General features: G+C 31.0%; 1 long non-coding RNA gene across 1 annotated transcript; it reads right to left on the bottom strand.

Annotated features, from left to right (window-relative positions):
• Positions 1–4234, bottom strand: LOC139514803 (uncharacterized). The gene is made up of 3 exons (XR_011662710.1): positions 4134–4234; positions 1355–1446; positions 1–236 (listed from the first exon to the last, which is right to left on the bottom strand). It is a non-coding gene; the product is annotated as an uncharacterized lncRNA (long non-coding RNA).
• Between the last annotated feature and the right edge of the window lie 14910 nt (positions 4235–19144).

Raw genomic sequence — 19144 nt, 5'->3', positions numbered from 1 at the left:
TTTTTCAACATTCTACTCCATTAATAACAAAAAAGTTGTTTTAGAAAATCATACAACCTAAATAACAAATGCAATTTATTATGAAATGAGAGACCAAGATTATAATTCTGTGGATGCTGTAAAGTAATATCATACTACAATGTAATATGGACATCAATCACAACTGTTGCACAAGTACTGTAAGCACAGTTGGTCAAATGGTGTCTACTCTTGTTTCTTGATTTCTTCACTAGTATCTGAAAAGCAAAGTAAATTCTGTGGTTTTAATCAGACTATACAACATTTTTGGTAATGGATATCATGAAGTGGTTAATTGTTATTACATGTACAATTGTTACAGATATATTTATATTTTAAGAGTTTTACCCAGAATCCTGTACCAAAATGTTCACGGAACATTATTACAAGTTTAGATGTTTGACAAAATGCTCAGAACTATACAACTATACTGGTAATCGTTTCTAGTTTACAGGAAACAGAAATATGAAAATTATACAAAGTTATTTTCCTATATAGATGTGAAACTTTACATTGAAAATCATTGTGTACAAATAATCTTTATTCTATACCAAGTATGGCTAATTTACAAGGTTTGACAGAGGTACAGAATGACAGACTGTTATGAACTATAAATCATATACAAGCAGTGTATGCTCACTCTTAACACCTGGTATAACCTGGGTTTTAAGAGGGTTTGTATTGTGTTTGTAGTCCATACAATAACTAGAAAAATTCCTTCTGTTTTTCAACACACCTTTGTCATGCATTTGTTTCAATTGGTCTGGTTTTGTGCATTGTTTTTTTGACTCTCTCTTTCAAACTCTCCATTTAAAATATATACTGGTTGTAAAAAATATTACATTTGTTGGAGTATGTCTATAAGTGTTACTTACTTAAAAATCAGGATATCAAGCACAACAAAAGGAGGCTATATTTAACTCAAATCTGGGTTTAATCCATTATTATATTTTACTAAACTAACATAACAATAATGTACATGTAGGTTAAACAACAAGTGCCCATCCATGGAAGGATAAATAAAACAGATGAAAAAAATACAGATTTTTCAAAGTTCTATAGTTAATATTTTTAAATTTATACTTTATCAATAAAAAGGAGTGTGCATTATATAGCATTAGTCTCTTCCTTTTAATCACACATTGTACACAGGAAAACACATTCATAATAGGGTAACAACTGATAGAAGCCAATTGAGAATTTCATAAACATTTTCATTGCAATTAACCCCACCTTACATTGTAATTTTGGATCTCTAAGTGTCTTCCCTGGTCCCAATATGCATGCATGTATGTTTAAATGGAAAAGCCTTACAACTGTATCATGTATGTGTTACCTGTTAGATTAATTTGACCTGTCACCATCATCAAGACTGTTGTTCTTTTTCTTCCAAGATGAAATACATTTATTGGTTGGCAAAGCCTTTTGCTGAAATATAATTTGCCCAAGTTTAATAAAATGCTATTTGTATGAGGCCAATGTCTACAAAACTATACATTTGTTTAGAAATTTTACTGAATAAAGTAATTTTGCTTAACTATGAAACAAGTTCAAGTAGATATGCAAGGTTCAAAAACATTTAGTCTGACTTCATGTATCTATTGGAATAAAACCAAAGAAATTATTTTCCTACCAGTATTTGTTAGGGTACCAACAAAAAATATCTTTAAAACCAGATGCTCCGCAGGGCGTAGCTTTATATGACCGCAGAGGTTGAACCCTGAACGGTTGGGGCAAGTATGGACACAACATTCAAGCCGGATTCAGCTCTAAATTTGGATTGTGATTAAATAGTTGACACAGCATAGGTTTCTGACACAGAATGAATGTGTTCTAAATTAGAAATGAACTTAAAATTTTTGTTTTCTCTTAGAGCAATTCCCTATGCTGTTGAATATTAATCCTCTCAAAAAAATGTTTGAAGAAATTTTCTTTTTTATTTATGAAATTTCAAATGAGAAAAATTGAACCCAATTTTTTTAATCACATCCCCCTTTCCCTTATTCCAAAACTAATCTCAATTAAAATTTCTAATGGAGTTTGCAACAATAACAGTTAAACTACTCATTTAAATACATCATAAAATATTAAGATGTAAAAAAACTGCTTGTTAATATCACTGAATGGTAAAGATTATTCTAATTTATCAGTTGGTAGTAAAAAGTGAATATACATTGTATATTGTATATAACAAAGATTTAAGTTGATTTTGGACAAAGAAAGATAACTCCAATTAAAAAAAAATCTTGCTATTGCACAATATTTTGCAATTAGATATTTCTTGCTTACTATTCTGGACAAAGAAAGATAACTCTAATTAAAAAAAAAATTGCTATTTCACAATATTGTGCAATTAGATATTTCTTGCCATTGCGCAATACTGTGCAATTGAAAAGACTTGCTATTGCACAAAACATAATATAATAATTTTAGATCCTGATTTGGACCAACTTGAAAACTGGGCCCATAATAAAAAATCTAAGTACATTTTTGGATTCAGCATATCAAAGAACCCCAAGATTTCAATTTTTGTTAAAATCAGACTAAGTTTAATTTTGGACCCTTTGGACTTTAGTGTAGACCAATTTGAAAACAGGACCAAAAATGAAGAATCTACATACACAGTTAGAATTGGTATATCAAAGAACCCCATTTATTCAATTTTTGATGAAATCAAACAAAGTTTAATTTTGGACCCCGATTTGGACCAACTTGAAAACTGGGCCAATAATCAAGAATCTAAGTACATTTTTAGATTCAGCATATCAAAGAACCTAACTGATTCATTTTTTGTCAAAATCAAACTAAGTTTAATTTTGGACCCTTTGGACCTTAATGTAGACCCATTTGAAAACGGGACCAAAAGTTAAGAATCTACATACACAGTCATGACAGTTAGATTCGGCATATCAAAGAACCCCAATTATTCAATTTGGGTGAAATCAAACAAAGTTTAATTTTGGACCCTTTGGGCCCCTTATTCTGTTGGGACCAAAACTCCCAAAATCAATACCAACCTTCCTTTTATGGTCATAAACCTTGTGTTTAAATTTTATAGATTTCTATTTACTTATACTAACGTTATGGTGCGAAAACCAAGAAAAATTCTTATTTGGGTCCCTTTTTGGCCCCTAATTCCTAAACTGTTGGGACCTAAACTCCCAAAATCAATCCCAACCGTTCTTTTGTGGTCATAAACCTTGTGTCAAAATTTCATAGATTTCTATTAACTTAAACTAAAGTTATAGTGCGAAAACCAAGAAAATGCTTATTTGGGCCCTTTTTGGCCCCTAATTCCTAAAATGTTGGGACCAAAACTCCCAAAATCAATACCAACCTTCCTTTTGTGGTCATAAACCTTGTGTTAAAATTTCATAGATTTCCATTCACTTTTACTAAAGTTAGAGTGCGAAAACTAAAAGTATTCGGACGACGACGACGACGACGCAGCCAACGTGATAGCAATATACGACGAAAATTTTTTCAAATTTTGCGGTCGTATAAAAACCATTGGTACAATATATTCAAGATATATTTCATATGCTAAAAAAAAGTCAAGAAGTGATAAAACATATAGTGTATGACATTTAGTTAAGTTCACATATGTCTGAGGAACATGTCAGTAACTGCTAGTAGTCCTTTGTAAATTAATGTATCGTTATTTTGCATTGTTTGTTTAGTTTCCTATTCTGACATAGGACTATGACTTCTTTTAAACTGAGACTTACTGTGCCTATTGTTTTTGTTTTTCTACAATGGCTAGCTATAGACATGGGTATAAGGAAAGGTTGAAATCTTGCAAAACATGTTTGACCCCACTGCATTTTGGCGGCTGACCCAAGTCTGAAGCCTCTGGCCTTTGTTAGTCTTGTATGACTTTTAATTTTAGTTCATTTATAACATTCATTATCACCTTGACCACATGTTTCCAGGAGTAGTACACATTTTTGTTTACTTTAGGTGGTAGCTGAAGCATGCCTCTGTGTGTTGGATTTTCTCAGTGTGTTGTAGATCCATTGGTGGTCTTTGGCTGTTTTCTGCTCTTTGGTCAGATTGTTGTCTCTTTGACACATTCCCCATTTCCATTCTCAATTTTTTGTTAATAATAAAATTACCCAATGACAGTCAGTTATGTATGAGGCCATTATTCCTCTATATACATTTGTACTAGGTTTGTATTCTTCAGCCATTCAATACAGAATCTGAGATTATTGACCTGGAAAAGATATAATATGTCAGTATTTTACTATTTCAGATGCAACTCAATGCAGATACTTTATACATAGATAATAGATAGTTATATAAATATATTGTATTGTGTTGGTCATATTTTTTTTATTTCATTCGCAATATTAATCAGTCTTTTCTGGCAATCAACAATTGTTACAACGGTAAACCTGTATTTGTTTAATTGTTAGTTTCATAAAGTTACCATGAATACGACCCTCTTCACTCTGTTATTTATAATTTTTCGTCAAATCATGTTTTTGTATATACATCATATAAAGTCTTCCTTAGACATGTTTTTTTAAAATGGAATTTAGGACCACTATGCATTCTTAACATGCTAAATGTCATACTCCATATACATGTATATGAGGATAACTTGTCTTATTCTAAGAAGAATTTCATATTCTCTTGCACCATCCCTTGATGATCTTTGCTGACTGGACACAGAATCTATAATCTTAAAAATATGCTTTTAAAATATATTTAAAATAATTTAGGAGTTTGACTCATCTGCATTAAGTACAAGAAGGGACTTCGCTTTAAGTTTCAATTGCAGATTAGTCATATGTTAAAAATATCCTTGTTATTTGCAGCATACCTCAGAGTCAAATGTGTGGTAGTTTGTTTGGTTTTTTTTTTATATTGAGATTTCTCCACATAAATGACATAAACTTCTCATGCCTCTTGTTTGAATTTTTATAATGAAAATACACTAACCTATAGTCGCCGTCACGTAAAATTGGCACCATGATTTTTGTCAAAATTTTTAAAAATATTAGTCGCATTCACTCGAGACGATGTTTTTCAAATAGCGGAATAAAAATCCATTCCAAATATCCACTACTGTCCTACCTTTTATTGTGTTTGCACTGTATAATCCTGACCTTCACATAATCCAAGATTATTTTGTATGGTGGAATCCGACATTGTTATTACAGGAAGTGTTGCCGTGGAGTTCCACGTGCTCTCCATTTTCTTGTGTCTCTCGGAGCTTTTCGTCATCTTTACGTAAAAAGCGCGGGAAATTGTATCATCAATGACAATGATATTACCAGAGAGTAACGAATGTTATGGCATAAGGGATCCTCATAGAAACCAAGATGGCGGTTTTACAATGTAAATAATCTTGAAAAATGTGAAGGTCAGGATTATACAGTGCAAACACAATAAAAGGTAGGACAGTAGTGGATATTTGGAAAGGATTTTAATTCCGCTAAATGAAAAACATCATCTTGAGTAAACGCGGCTGAAATTAAAAAAAAATTTGACAAAAAACATGGTGCCAATTTTACGTGACGGCGACTATAGTGCACTAGAGTCAATGTCAACACCGTATTAATTGAATTAATATATATTGCTATTTTGTTGTGTGTATTTCCCATGTTTCCTGTAGAATATATATAGATTTTTGTTACACATGTTACATATTTATTGTTTGTGTACTGCATATGTTATTGTTTATAATAATATTGTTTGTATGCTATTCTATTCATTTCTATTCTATTCTACTTTATTCTATTTCACCAAATGGCAAATCATGGCAAATGCACATTTCAGCTGAGACTACCAGGACTACTGTGTTATACATTTTTTTAGTAGTCTGAGATTTCAGTGGGGGTCTAATTGGAGGGTTCTGATCCCGGATCCTGCATTGTCAGATTCCTGTATCCCGCTTATACTATGTTTGTAAACAATTCTCATTATTTTGTAATTTCCTGTCTTTCGCTAGACATCATTTCCCCTTTTCACGGCACAATAATTTGACTTTGAAGTGTCACGCTTACAAAAAATCGGCAATCCTGTGTCATGCTTAGACCCCAATGAGACCCACTTCAGTGATCGATGCATAAGGTAAATACATGTAAAACTACAAATGTACATGTATCCTAATACGAATTATAGTTATCCCGTACCATTGTAAACTCGTACCAACGTCAACTCGTACCACTAAAAAAAAACTCGTACCAATGCAAACTGGTACCACTGCTAACTCGAACCAACTTATTTAAATGCATTTAAATGGTGTTAAATAATGAATATATACTTTACTTTCACTCAATACCTCTTAAGTCTGTAAAATATATATAATTTGAAAGTACAATGACCAATTTGTAGCTAATCTTCCTTGTCTATTGGTCCTGGATAGAAAATACTTCAGACTGGTTTTTTAATTACTTATACTTGTAATATTATTAAAGTTTCACCCCAAGAAAATATTTATTTTTCATGAATAAATCTTAGCAGTTAAAACGGTTAATCAAAATGATTTCCAAAATGAAATTCTTACTGTCTATAAATAACAATGAAATGTAACTGTTTCCTGTTAAGGGGTTTCCCGAATTTTCCCGCCAAAAAGCACATGGCTGTCAACAATTGTAAACATAGCATTCGATTTGTGATCATGGATTACAGCTTTAATTAATTTAATTTGGATATAGATATTCAACTTAAGGTACCGTTAAAGCAATGTTTTTTTACTTTCTTCTGGATTAAAACTAGTTTGAAAGATCAGTTTAAAAAATAAAGCTTATAAAAACATTCGTATTTTTGTCTAAGCTTTCCTTAAAATCCAGTATAAAATTCAAGTAATTCAACTTAGTTTTATTAAGTTCACAAAAAAAACAACATAAAACATTCATGTTTTTAATATATTTTTAATGGTACGACTTTCCAGTGGTACGAGTTTACGTTGGTACGAGTTAACTTTTTTGGTACGAGTTAACGTGGTACGAGTTTTCCGTGGTACGAGTTAACTTGCTTCCCCTAATACAAACTTTCAAACATTATATTTTATGATACTAGTTGTTACAAGGATTTTGCAAAGTAATCCTTGGTTACAACCAGGAACATATATATTAGATATACTGTTCCCAGGTTACAACCTACAAATGTACTGTACACCTTTAAGTGAGTTGCCCCACCCCACCACCCCTTTTCTGAGTTATGTGTAATAAAAACTACCTTTTACCTATCCTATTAAAAGAGACGTTCGAACAAATGAACCTTGATAAGTTAATTGTCTAGTTTCTTCCCGTTTCCATGCTGTTTAAACGTTTCAATTTTCACTGAAACTCACAACTCTGGTCAACCACTGCCGCATCTTGTCATCCATTTTCTTGAAGTGTTTACTTTCCGGGAACATGTGGTCAAGGTCATTACCAAATTTTAAAACGCCATCTATGAACGAAATCCAAAGACACAAAAATCCAGACGCTATATTCATAATGCGTCTGGGTGATCGAGACTACACCGATACAGGTGAAAGAGGGGGGGGGGGCAAGGGGGGTCCCAATAACAAGCAAAACAGCAAATTGATTTGGCTCATAACAGATAACAAGGAATTAAAATGGACAAAAACAGATAACAGTAAATGAAATATTAAAATAATTTGGTCTTTGACAAATCAGTATTTCTCATTACGGATATAATCCTTTGTAATGCATATATACGAATATAATCCTTTGTGATGTTTCATTAAATGCACTTTTGTATGCAGATGATATTGTATTATTATCTGATAGCAAAGAGGGTTTGCAAAATTGTCTCAATACATTAAGTAATTATTGTTCTTCTTGGAAATTGCAAGTCAATACAGAGAAATCAAAAGTAATGGTTTTTAATTCAAACGGAAAGTCTTTTCTGAACGAATTTTATTATAATGGCAAATCCTTAGAGACAGTTAATACTTATTGTTACTTGGGTATTAATATTAGATATAATGGCAGTTTTAATGTCGCCATCACTTCGCTTATGGAAAAAGCTAGGAAAGCGTATTTTAAAGTAAAGAAAACAATAGAATTAGATAACCCTTGTAAACTTCTCGGGAAAAACTTTTTGATTTCTTAGTAGCCCCTATTCTCCTTTATTGTAGTGAAATCTGGGGGATTATTTCGACATTTAAAGACAGTGATGCCTATGAAAAGTTGCATATAAAATTTATTAAAGAAATCTTGGGAGTACACTGTAAGGCCTCGAATGATGCATGTCGTTCCGAACTTGCAAGACTGCCATTGAAAAATAGGATAATGTTATCTAGCATTAAATTCTGGGATCATTTAATCACTTCAGAAGGAAGTTTAGTTCACCAAATATATAATGCTACAAAAAAAAGCAACCCATGTTATTATTCAAAACCTAGGTTTATCTTATTTGTCAAATGATAACCGGCCTTACTATTAAACCCCTGTTTGGTTTCATAAAACAAAGACTCACTGATCAGGGTTTTCAGGAACAACATGCAAATATTTCAGCATCTCCTAAATTAATATTTTTCCAGAGTGTCTACAAAATTAATGAACGGGCAGGTTATGTTGATGCTTTAAAAAATAGATCAGATCGATCATCATTATGTAAATTAAGAGTTAGTGCTCATAACCTTGCCATTGAAAGAGGAAGATATTTAAAAATGCCCAGAGATCAAAGAATTTGTGAAATCTGTAAAAGTGGCGAAATTGAAAATGAACAGCACATGTTGCTACACTGTAGCGGTTACTCCAGTATTAGAGAGTCTTTTGTATTAAAAATGTTAAATATTACAGGAAAAAGTGTAACCACATTGTGTGATAAAAATATAATAAATCTCATACTTAATAATACATCTTATAAGGCACTTAAATTATCTTCCTCTTTCGTAACAAATTGTTTTAATGCAAGAAGTAATCTATTGTAATAGATTTTCATTATACCTTTAATCCTTTCTTCACATATATATATATATAATTGTTTGTATTTTACTACCATGTATAGCAAATTGTTTATCCATTCGGTCATTACCATTTATTGTAAATGCGTTTGTGCCAATAAAATATTGTCTATATTGTCTAATAAAATTGCATTCCATTTTCTATGACTTTGTTTTAAGTATTAATTTATGTATCTAGAATGTGTTTAAATTACTACTCAATACATTATAAAAAAAATTATACGCTCGTTTACGGTACGTATCATGGTATACTGTTGTCCGTCTGTTGTCAACATGTCGGACATTAACTTAAAAACTCTTTAACCAATTTGCATTTAACTTTGGGAAATTGTTTATTTCTATTGACGTGAGCTCCTCTTTTTTTTCTTTTTTTTTTTTTTTTATAAATTTTAGATTTCAAGTTTCTGGGTAATGGGTTTTTATTAAAAAAAATTGGTGTTTTTTTTTTCAGTTTTCTGATAATATCTCAAAAATGCTTTCACAAAGCAAGGATTTTTTAGTAAATTGTTTATATCTATTAACATGAGGTCACTTTCAATTTTTATAAATTTTAGATTTTAAGTTTCCGAGTTAACGGGTTTTATTAATTAAAAAGGGGGGATTTTCCAGTTTTCAGACATTAACACAAAAAATGTTTTCAGCAGTTCTCATGAAACTTTGCTGAAATGTTTATATCTATTGTTGAAAACTCCCTTTCGATTTTTTTTTAAATCTTAGATTTTATGTTATTGAGTTAAGGGATTTTATTCATTAGAAAAAGGTGGTTATTTTCTAGTTTTCAAAAATAACTCAAAAATTCTTTCAGAAGTTCTCATGAAACGTTGGTGTATTGTTTATATATATTGACTGAAGCTCCCTTTGTTGCTAATAATAACTTGACCTAAAAGAGTTTGAATATTCTGACTTTTTCTAAATGACCATTTAATGAGGTATGTGAATTTTTCTTAATAAGACTATGAGGCAAAGTGGTATATAGGGTAGAAAAATCAAAAGCACCAATTATAAGCATGCAATTCATCAAGTACTTCGAACGAATTTTGACACTCCTAAAGCAATTTATTCCACTATTTTCAAAGGCCTTATTTGAACATTTTTTTTTATCAGCTGAGGTTTTTGATTGTACCAAGTGTACTAGTAAGTAGAATACATAGTTTAGTAGGGAAACAATGGCTTGAAACGAAATAAATCTTTGTTTGTAATGAGTTATGTGCAGCTTCGGCCCAAGTACATGGTTGGAACTTTCATTGTACAATGCATTTGGTTCTGCTTTGAAAAGAATTACAGAGCTGAGTCTATATACCATGTTATATAAAAGGTTAAGTGGTTGTTAGGACCTAGTTCTTTATTGAGATCCTTGTCAGCTATTCCTGGCCATATGTTTTCCTATTTGTCATATTAAGAATTGTTTTAATTTAATATGTTCGTATGGGAAACAAGGAACATTATTCTCATACAAAAAATTAATATAATTCTAAATACACATTCATAAAAAAAATGGAATTTATTACAAAGGATAATCATAAGAAATACTTGAATTGTCCTGGACCTCACTTCTGAGATGGGTATATGTTAATGGAATCCTTCTCTGAATATGGGACAAACATATTTATAGTAGTGGTAGACCCCAATGTCCAATGATCTTCAATTTATACCGAATATTGACTGTCAAAAAAAATGCTAACATTCCAATTTTCAATAACAGTTAACAGCAAATACATTATCACAATAACAGATAACAAAAAAACTAAAAGCCCAATAACAGCTAACAAAGAAGAAGACTATAACAGCTAACAACAAATATATTTTCAAAATAACAGATAACAAAGAATTAAATTGCCCCATAACAGCATAACAGTTAAACCCCTTGCCCCCTCGTGAAATACGTAGATTAACAATTGTGGACACAGCAATAAAATCAGATATAATGACCTTCATGAGCTCGGTGTAAAGTAAAAGTATTATTATTAAATAAATTTGCTCGATTAACCTTGAAGTGAAGACTAATAAAAATTTGCCTCTATCGAGTGAACCCCCTAAATAAAATAAAACTGTGTTCTTGACGACTTCCCAGCGGGATGATCGATAGACAAGATATTTTACTATATAGTATGTTAATAAAACTAATACCGATTGAAATTGTGGCAACATCTAATTAATATCACGAATTCAAAAGTTAACTGGATACTCATAGCAAAAGAACAAATCAGAGTTTAATAATTGTTTTTAGTTTTCTGCTAATTTTTCTTAATTCAGTTATATTAATTAATCCTGATTGAAATTGTGACAACTAATAAATAACACGAATATAAAACTGTATGCATATATATCATTTATTTTGACCAGTTTTGTTTTTAAACGGAATAAAAAGTATTATATTACTCTTAATTTTATTTATGTATTAATAAAAATAAACTCATCATAGATACCAGGATTAAAATTTTATCTTTACGCCAGATACGCGTTTCGTCTACAAAAGACTTATAAGTGACGATCGAATCAAAATAGATTTAAAAGGCCAAATAGAGTACAAGAGCATTGAGGACCAAAAATTCCTAAAAGTTTTGCCAAATACAGCTAAGGTAATCTATTCCAGGGGTAAAAAAGCCTTAGTTTTTCAAAAATTCAAAGTTTAGTTTACAGTTAATTTATAATTATGAACATATCAATGATAACTCAAGTCAACCCTCGGATACCCTCGGGAAATAAAACCATTTCAAGGTTGGGGTTGCTACGTTAACCAATTACCGTGGAGCTTTGTCGATTAGTGTTTAAACAAGAAGTTATGGTCCATCCATCTTTTTATTGCACTTAATATACATTATTATTATATAGCTAACAGTATAAATATTGTCGTTGGTCAAATGGAAACGGTTAATTTGTTGTTTTACGAAATATTTGAATAATATCATCTTGGTTTATTTGTGCTTTCAATTTGCTCATTTCTAATTTAAAAAAAACACTATTTTATCCGCATTATTGAAAAGAAATGTACTTAAATGTCTTTGAGCATTGTTGACGGTCTGTTGTATTTTTCTCTATTCTATTCATGACATGGTCTAAAATCTACATTGCAGTTAAGTCGGTTATAAAGTGTAAGAATTCACCATAACAACAGATTAAGAGTTTTGTGCTTGCTTTTTGTAACTATGCAAATACCAGTTCGAAGTAAGGTATGTGGCAGTTTTCCATTCGTTTGATTTGTTAAAGCATTTGATTTGGCCATGACGTCTACTAATGCTTACCCTTCCGGAGCAACTGATTTCACTCCCGGTTTTTAGTGGAGTTCGTGTTGTTTCTTATTTGTTATTTATAACTGTTAATGTAAATGTCTTTTGGTTTTGTGAGTCTTTGTTTACTCCTTGGTTTTGATTGTGATTGCCTATACATACAAATAGTTATTAGAAATATGGCAATCTAATATAATGATATAATACCAACTTTACAGTACATTTTTCATCAAAACAAAAATACGTTGTTCTATAAAACTGCAAAAGCTCAACAGCTTACCCACGTGGAATCTGAGGCTCTGACTTGCTTTTAGACACCCTAACTAAAATGCAAGGGATTTTCGTTACCATATTTGCACCATCTACGACGCCGACTCTTCAAACATGTAAACATTGGACATCTTGAAGGAACAACGGTTTATCAATAACTGCATTTCAATCATTTGAATAATGTTTTGAGACATAATTGATCGGTTACTGCTAGTGTAAACTGTATGATTTTCAAAATTGAATATTTACTGAGACTGCTTAAACACAGATAATTATCTCAAAAATATACAAGAATCTAAAGCTGGTCGAAAGATAACATTTTTTTTATTTTCATTTTTAAATGAAATTATTTTTGGTGTTTCTAATTCATTAGTTATAAGATATGGATGAAGGAAAGGAAACTTCTATTATTTACAACTGACAATAAATATCATAGAAATATATTTAATTATAAGTGATTGTTATATTCGCCATAAGTAGCATCGTTTGATACATGTTCTCTTAACAGCAAAACAAATTATGTCGACAGTAAGAACGTATTGCGATCATGGTTTCTTCTTTTGCTTTGTATTCTGGGTATTATGGGTATTTGGAGAGTTGTTCCAACCACTTTGTTTCTTTTTATTATTATCTTTCCTAGCTCCGGTTAACAATTCATTCATTGCAGAATGCATGAATTTGAACTCACCACGCATAAACTCCAGCTCTCCTGTTACGTTATCCAGTTTCCCAGTTAGTTCTTCTCTGGTCTTCTTATTATCGGTCAACATCTCTTCTCTGAACTTGTCAAATTTCTTTATTTTATGACGAAGCTTCATGATTGTTGCATCCTTCTCTTCGATCTCAGCTTTCAGTTTAATAATTTTTTCATCCAAGTTATCTCTGTCTGATTCGAGTAAAAAGTTTTCGTCATGTGCAGATCTTAGAAGCTTATCTTTTTGCTCCAGTGCGATTCTCAAATCATCTAGTTCTTTCAAACTCCTTTAATACTTTTTGTGTGTGCTTGGTTTCACTAATCTGAGAGTAATAAATTTTGTCATTAAAAGAATCCACATCATTAGAAAACTAAAATATTAAACACATTATTTTCAACATTATCCCAATTGGAACAATATTTTTATTCTGTGGAATAAATGATGGATTGATTACCCAAGGTCAGAATAAATGTTATTTTGCTAAAAACTACATCGATTCCAGTATCAAACAAACCTCAAATATTAAAAACCGTCAATCGACAACATAATGTTTTGGTCGATTGATATTCCTAAGTAGTATTATTAATTTACGTTTTTTGATTGAGTTAAGCCTGCCAATTGATATTTTATCGTGTTTTTCTATGTTGTGATGTTATGCTATTGTTTTAGAAAAAAGGGGGAAGGTTTTGTACCATTAAAACGTTTAATTCCGCTTTAAATGTTTGCACCTGTCCTAAGTCAGGAATCTGATGTACAGTAGTTGTCGTTTGTTTATGTAATTTATACGTTTTTCTCGTTTCTCGTTTTTTATATAGATTAGACCGTTGGTTTTCCCGTTTAAATGGTTTTACACTAGTAATCTTCGGGCCCTTTATAGCTTGTTGTTCGGTGTAAGCCAAGGCTCAGTGTTGAAGGCCGTACATTGACCTATACTGAATGGTTTACTTTTTTAAATTGTTATTTGGATGGAGAGTTGTCTCATTGGCACTCAAACCACATCTTCCTATATCAATATACACTCTACTGGTAACTTGGTTTTACTCAAATGAAGCCGACATTAATCTAAATTAAGGAGATGCGTTATGCATAATTGCAAACGAGATCCCCCAAATTTCAAATAGCGTGAAATTTAACAATTATACCGAACTCCGAGGAAAATTCAAGAAAGAAAAGTTTTAATCCAATGGCAAAATCAAAAGCTAAAAAACATCAAACGATTATTTTTCGATTCCAGTCCTACCACAAGAGATAAAGTTATGTTATTTTCTATCGAAATTTCCGTTTTCTTGACATAGAATTTAGTTGGTGTAACCGAATTGGTTTTTATGGTATGCATAGTTGGATATTCTGTAATCGTGACGTCATGAATGCATTGAAAAGTGTCATTTTTCGATCTTTTTATGTGTTACATGAATGATGGAATGATTTGTTCTGCAAATACCAATTCAGTAACACTCTATTATGTTTTTATGTTGACCTCACAAAAAGCCAGCACCATATATGTTTTGTAATCATTTATGAATTGTTAAATGATAACATTGGTTATCAGAGAAGGAAATTCAAAATAACTACCTTGATGAATGGAAGGAATGTGAAAAAAAGTTACATTGATTATTATGTTTTTGGTTTGCTCAAATGAATTACTCGGTTATTGGAGTTCGAATGTTCACTCGGTCATCGGGGTTTAAAGATTACCAAGGATACTCGTATCTGTTATTTAGTTGTTTTCCTCTTATATTTGATTGGTTTCCCTCGGTTATAGTTTGTATCCCGGATTTGTGTTCTCTCAATCGATTAATGACTTTTGAGCAGCGTTTATACTACTGTTGCCTTTATTTATCGACATAGAAATGTTTAAATGATTACCTTCGTTACTGGCGTGTCATTAACAAACACTGTGTCCATTGTTTTTGTCTTTACTGTTGTTTTCTCTTTTACTTTGTAATCCATGTTTAATTGTGTACAGAATCAAGATGGAATTTTTCTTCCTCGAATGATACTCGTCTTTTATTTAAATATTTAAATTCACTGCTATTTTTTATGGAACAAAGGAAGCTATTTTCAATTGATTCTATATGAATAGTGTAAATTTATGTTTGTCATTTCGACAATTCATCTTTGAATGATTTAGTCCAAATAACATAAAAAATTAATGTAATTTCAGATATAAGTTTATTATTCAGTTTAAACTTTGCATTAACATATCGCCATACTTTAAACTCCTTGAAGAAATATATTACCCTGTTTACTTCGACTTAATGTTTTGAATTTATGTCAGATTTTCGAAATCCTCTGGTTTTATCAATTTGAATGCCTTAAAAGTTTTTGCCCATTGACCCCCATTTTTCTTTGTATAAATCTTTTACATGTATAATTATAAGTCATTTGTAAAATCTTATAAAATCTCATTTATTTCTTAATAGTTTTTGATAATTTTAACTTGTCAATGATAAAGCTAGGAAAAATCAAGAGAAACATTTTCCCGCCAAAATTCTAATGGCTTATATCTAAAACAAACACATTGACCTCTGTATTTGTTTTTACTTTTTTGATTCCTCAAATCATCCCCTATCAGTGTATACTAGTGTTATGGAAATCTAATTATTTTGAAACTAAGTAGCGAACTTCCTTTATCCAAGATATATTAAAAATTCATCTGACGGAAAATAGCAATTGACTGTTTACTGGAATTGTTACAATTGAAAGTGAAGCAGAAAATGCATACCCTTCTTACGCACCTTAGTCTATCCTTAATTTGGTGGGTTTCGTGTTGCTTTTCAAAGTGTCAATCTGCTTAAGAATCAGACAATGGTGAAACGTGACAAACAATATCCCGCTTAAGTTTACATTAATTTATATCTAAAATGTATCATTGGTGCACGAATACAACATTAGTTTACTTTTCCTGCTCTGGTAATTCAAGATGTAATTTGTTTGAAATGCACTAGAAATTAACAATTAGGGGGAGATAACTCCGTTATTTACTATCATTTTAACCAAGTTATCTAGAAATTTCTAGAATTACCAGACACGCAGTAATTAATGAAAGGCCTACCATTTCTAACTTAGGATGAGGGTAACTTCAAAATAAAAAGGTTAGGTCGGTTGATCGTTTGTTTGTCCATCCGTTCGTTCGTCCGTTCGTCCATCCGTTCGTCTGTTTCGCTTCAGGTTAAAGTTTTAGGTTAAAGCTTTTAGTCGAGGTAGTATTTGATGAAGTTAAAGTCCAATCAACTTGAAACTTAGTACATCTGTTCCCTATGATATGATCTTTCTAATTTAATGCCAAATTAGAGTTTTAACTCCATTTTCACGGTCCACTGAACATAGAAAATGATAGTGCGGATGGGGCATCCGTTTACTATGGACTCATTCTTGTTTGTCATGTTTTTATTATTTTTTTCGAAATTCTAACAAGGACTGACACTTAAGCGTTGATTTTCTATGTAGTGTTTTGTGGACTTCCTTTGCAATCGTCGTTTACCAGTTTTTTGGGTGTTGTTTTGTTTGCGATAGCGTTGTCAGTTTTTGTTCTGGTTATCAGTTTTTAATGTCTCCTGGACCTTGGTATCTTCAACCTCTGATTAAATGATGATTTAAAAGAAACAAATGATTATTCAATCATCTGAGTAAAAATCATGGAAAGAGAAAACTGTATACATTACTGTTCGTACATAATAATGAAGAAAAGAAATCAATTACTTTTAAAACAGTGACTGTATAATGTATCCAAATGGGAATCTCTCTAAACATATCGCATGTATTAACAGATGGTCATGTGATTTTCAGGTGAAAAGTCCGCATACCGACGTAAAGGCATTAGGTAACGAGAGATTTTCCTCTAAGCTTCATAATACGTGCTACTGAAAGAGTTGTTGCAATATCCTTCAGAGGTTTACAATGGTTCCTTCTTGTGCCTTCCGGTAATTAGTCAGTCCTAACAAAGTGTATCGTGTTGAACAAGGACTTCATATAAATATTTGTTTGTCATATTATAACCAGTCAAGGGATTCGGTCCCTTGGTTAATGTTTGTAAATAAATTGAAATGAAATGTTATCGTCAACTCTTTTTATGATTTTTGATTATTTTTACTATACTGCACATTTTTGTTTAAAAAAATAACTCAATGGTACATCAAATGGTAAACATAACGATAATGAATAATTACTGTAAAATTATTTTGAACGAAAATTTGAGTCAGAATTTCTGTTTAAAATATATGGCATGCATTAAATGTATATAAAAAAACCTGCCTAATTTAGCAGCAGGTTAGTTGTTTTATTTATAATAATACCACTGGACAAACAACGAATAATTAAAGGAGGTCCAACATATATAAAACTTTTCTGTATTTCCTAAGTGCTAACCAAAATATTCCTGTCTTTTTTCTTTTACATTTTTAAAGAATTAAGAGGTTATTTGATTTGAATGTATTCATTGCTAAAATATAACCATTTTTTATGACAGAATAAATTTCAACAAAGGTTAATGACTGTCATGTTTTGAGAAATAACCTCTACTTATCCAATTATGTATTTAAAATACAATTTAGACCAAGATCAACTCGTTGAAATAATTAAACTTATCATGTTCTCAACAATTTTATATTGAAAACATTTTTGAATGATAAGACAAAGTTTTTTATACGTAATTTTAATTGCTGATTTAACAAATAATTGCTTTGGCATACATAATTTAAGAGGTCTAAGTGTTCAATTATTTTAACACATTGAAAATCCACAGAGAACGGAATTGGCAATCAAGGCGGAAAAGACATTCGCGAATTTTATTTTAATTCTAACTTTCAACATGACTACTTGTACAACTAAAGAAAAAACGACAGTAAAGACAAAAGATACAGTAACTGTAGACAATAACTTCACTAAGGTATTTAAAGCATACTATACACAATTAATTTCTTTTTCTTTAGTTTTTAACATTTATTTTTGTATGTATTAATTTGAAGATTGAATCTGGTTATTTACTAAATATCTTAATCGACAATCGATAACTGGTAACTGTCGAACACTTAACAGTTATTTTCTAGATGTAAAAAGGCCGTAGAAGGTTAGTTTTCTTTAAATTCCAAATACAATATAACATAGTTGCGTAAAGGTTTGTGACTTCTTGCATTTCCAGAAAAAATCAAAATATGCCAAGTTAGACTCAATTCTAATATTAGCTAAAATTGTACTTAAACCGATAGTTTGCCTAAACAAGATGTCTTAATGTTGTTAAAAACCTTTTATATTATATTTATATTGAATAACGCCAAATCTGAGAATGCTTTAATGGTAGTCACAGAACTACAAATAAACTCATCATAGATACCAGGACTAAATTTAGTATATACGCCAGACGCGCGTTTCGTCTAAAAAAGACTCATCAGTGACGCTCGAATCCAAAAAAATTTTAGATGCCAAATAAAGTACGAAGTTGAACAGCATTGAGGATCAAAATTCCTAAAAGTTTTGCCAAATAAAGCTAAGGTAATATATGCCTGAGGTAGAAAAACCTTAGTATTTAAAAAATAAATAAATTAATCTATAAATATAACCATATCAATGATAATTCATGTCAGCACAAAAGTGCATGCAGAATTATACCCATTTAATCAAAAGTGCATACAGGATTATACCCATTTAATCTTTAATAACCCAAATCGTACAACTTTTTATCTATTAATTCTCATAAAAAATATTTTTGATCGATGAAAGTCAGATTTCCGGTATTGATATACTAGTATGAAAAGTGTTCATTTAATATCCTCATAGTTCTCGTATATATGGGAAATAATCATTTCATGCTGGGCTTAATTTTGATAAGAATTATTTGACAATTCAAGATACGTTTATAGCATTTGTTTATGTTACTGTTTTCTTTAGGTGACATGTTTATGGCCTAACCGACACCTTTGATGGTCTTCAAACTTTTGATCTCTTTGTTATGGGTTAGATTAATTAGTGTTATCACTACAATTTATACGGTCAATGTTTACTTT

The sequence above is a fragment of the Mytilus edulis genome, chromosome 3 (genome assembly GCF_963676685.1).
Source record: "Mytilus edulis chromosome 3, xbMytEdul2.2, whole genome shotgun sequence".
Lineage (NCBI taxonomy): Eukaryota > Metazoa > Mollusca > Bivalvia > Mytilida > Mytilidae > Mytilus > Mytilus edulis.
Note: the sequence above shows the minus strand (reverse complement) of the source record. Positions and strands in the feature narration are given on the sequence as shown.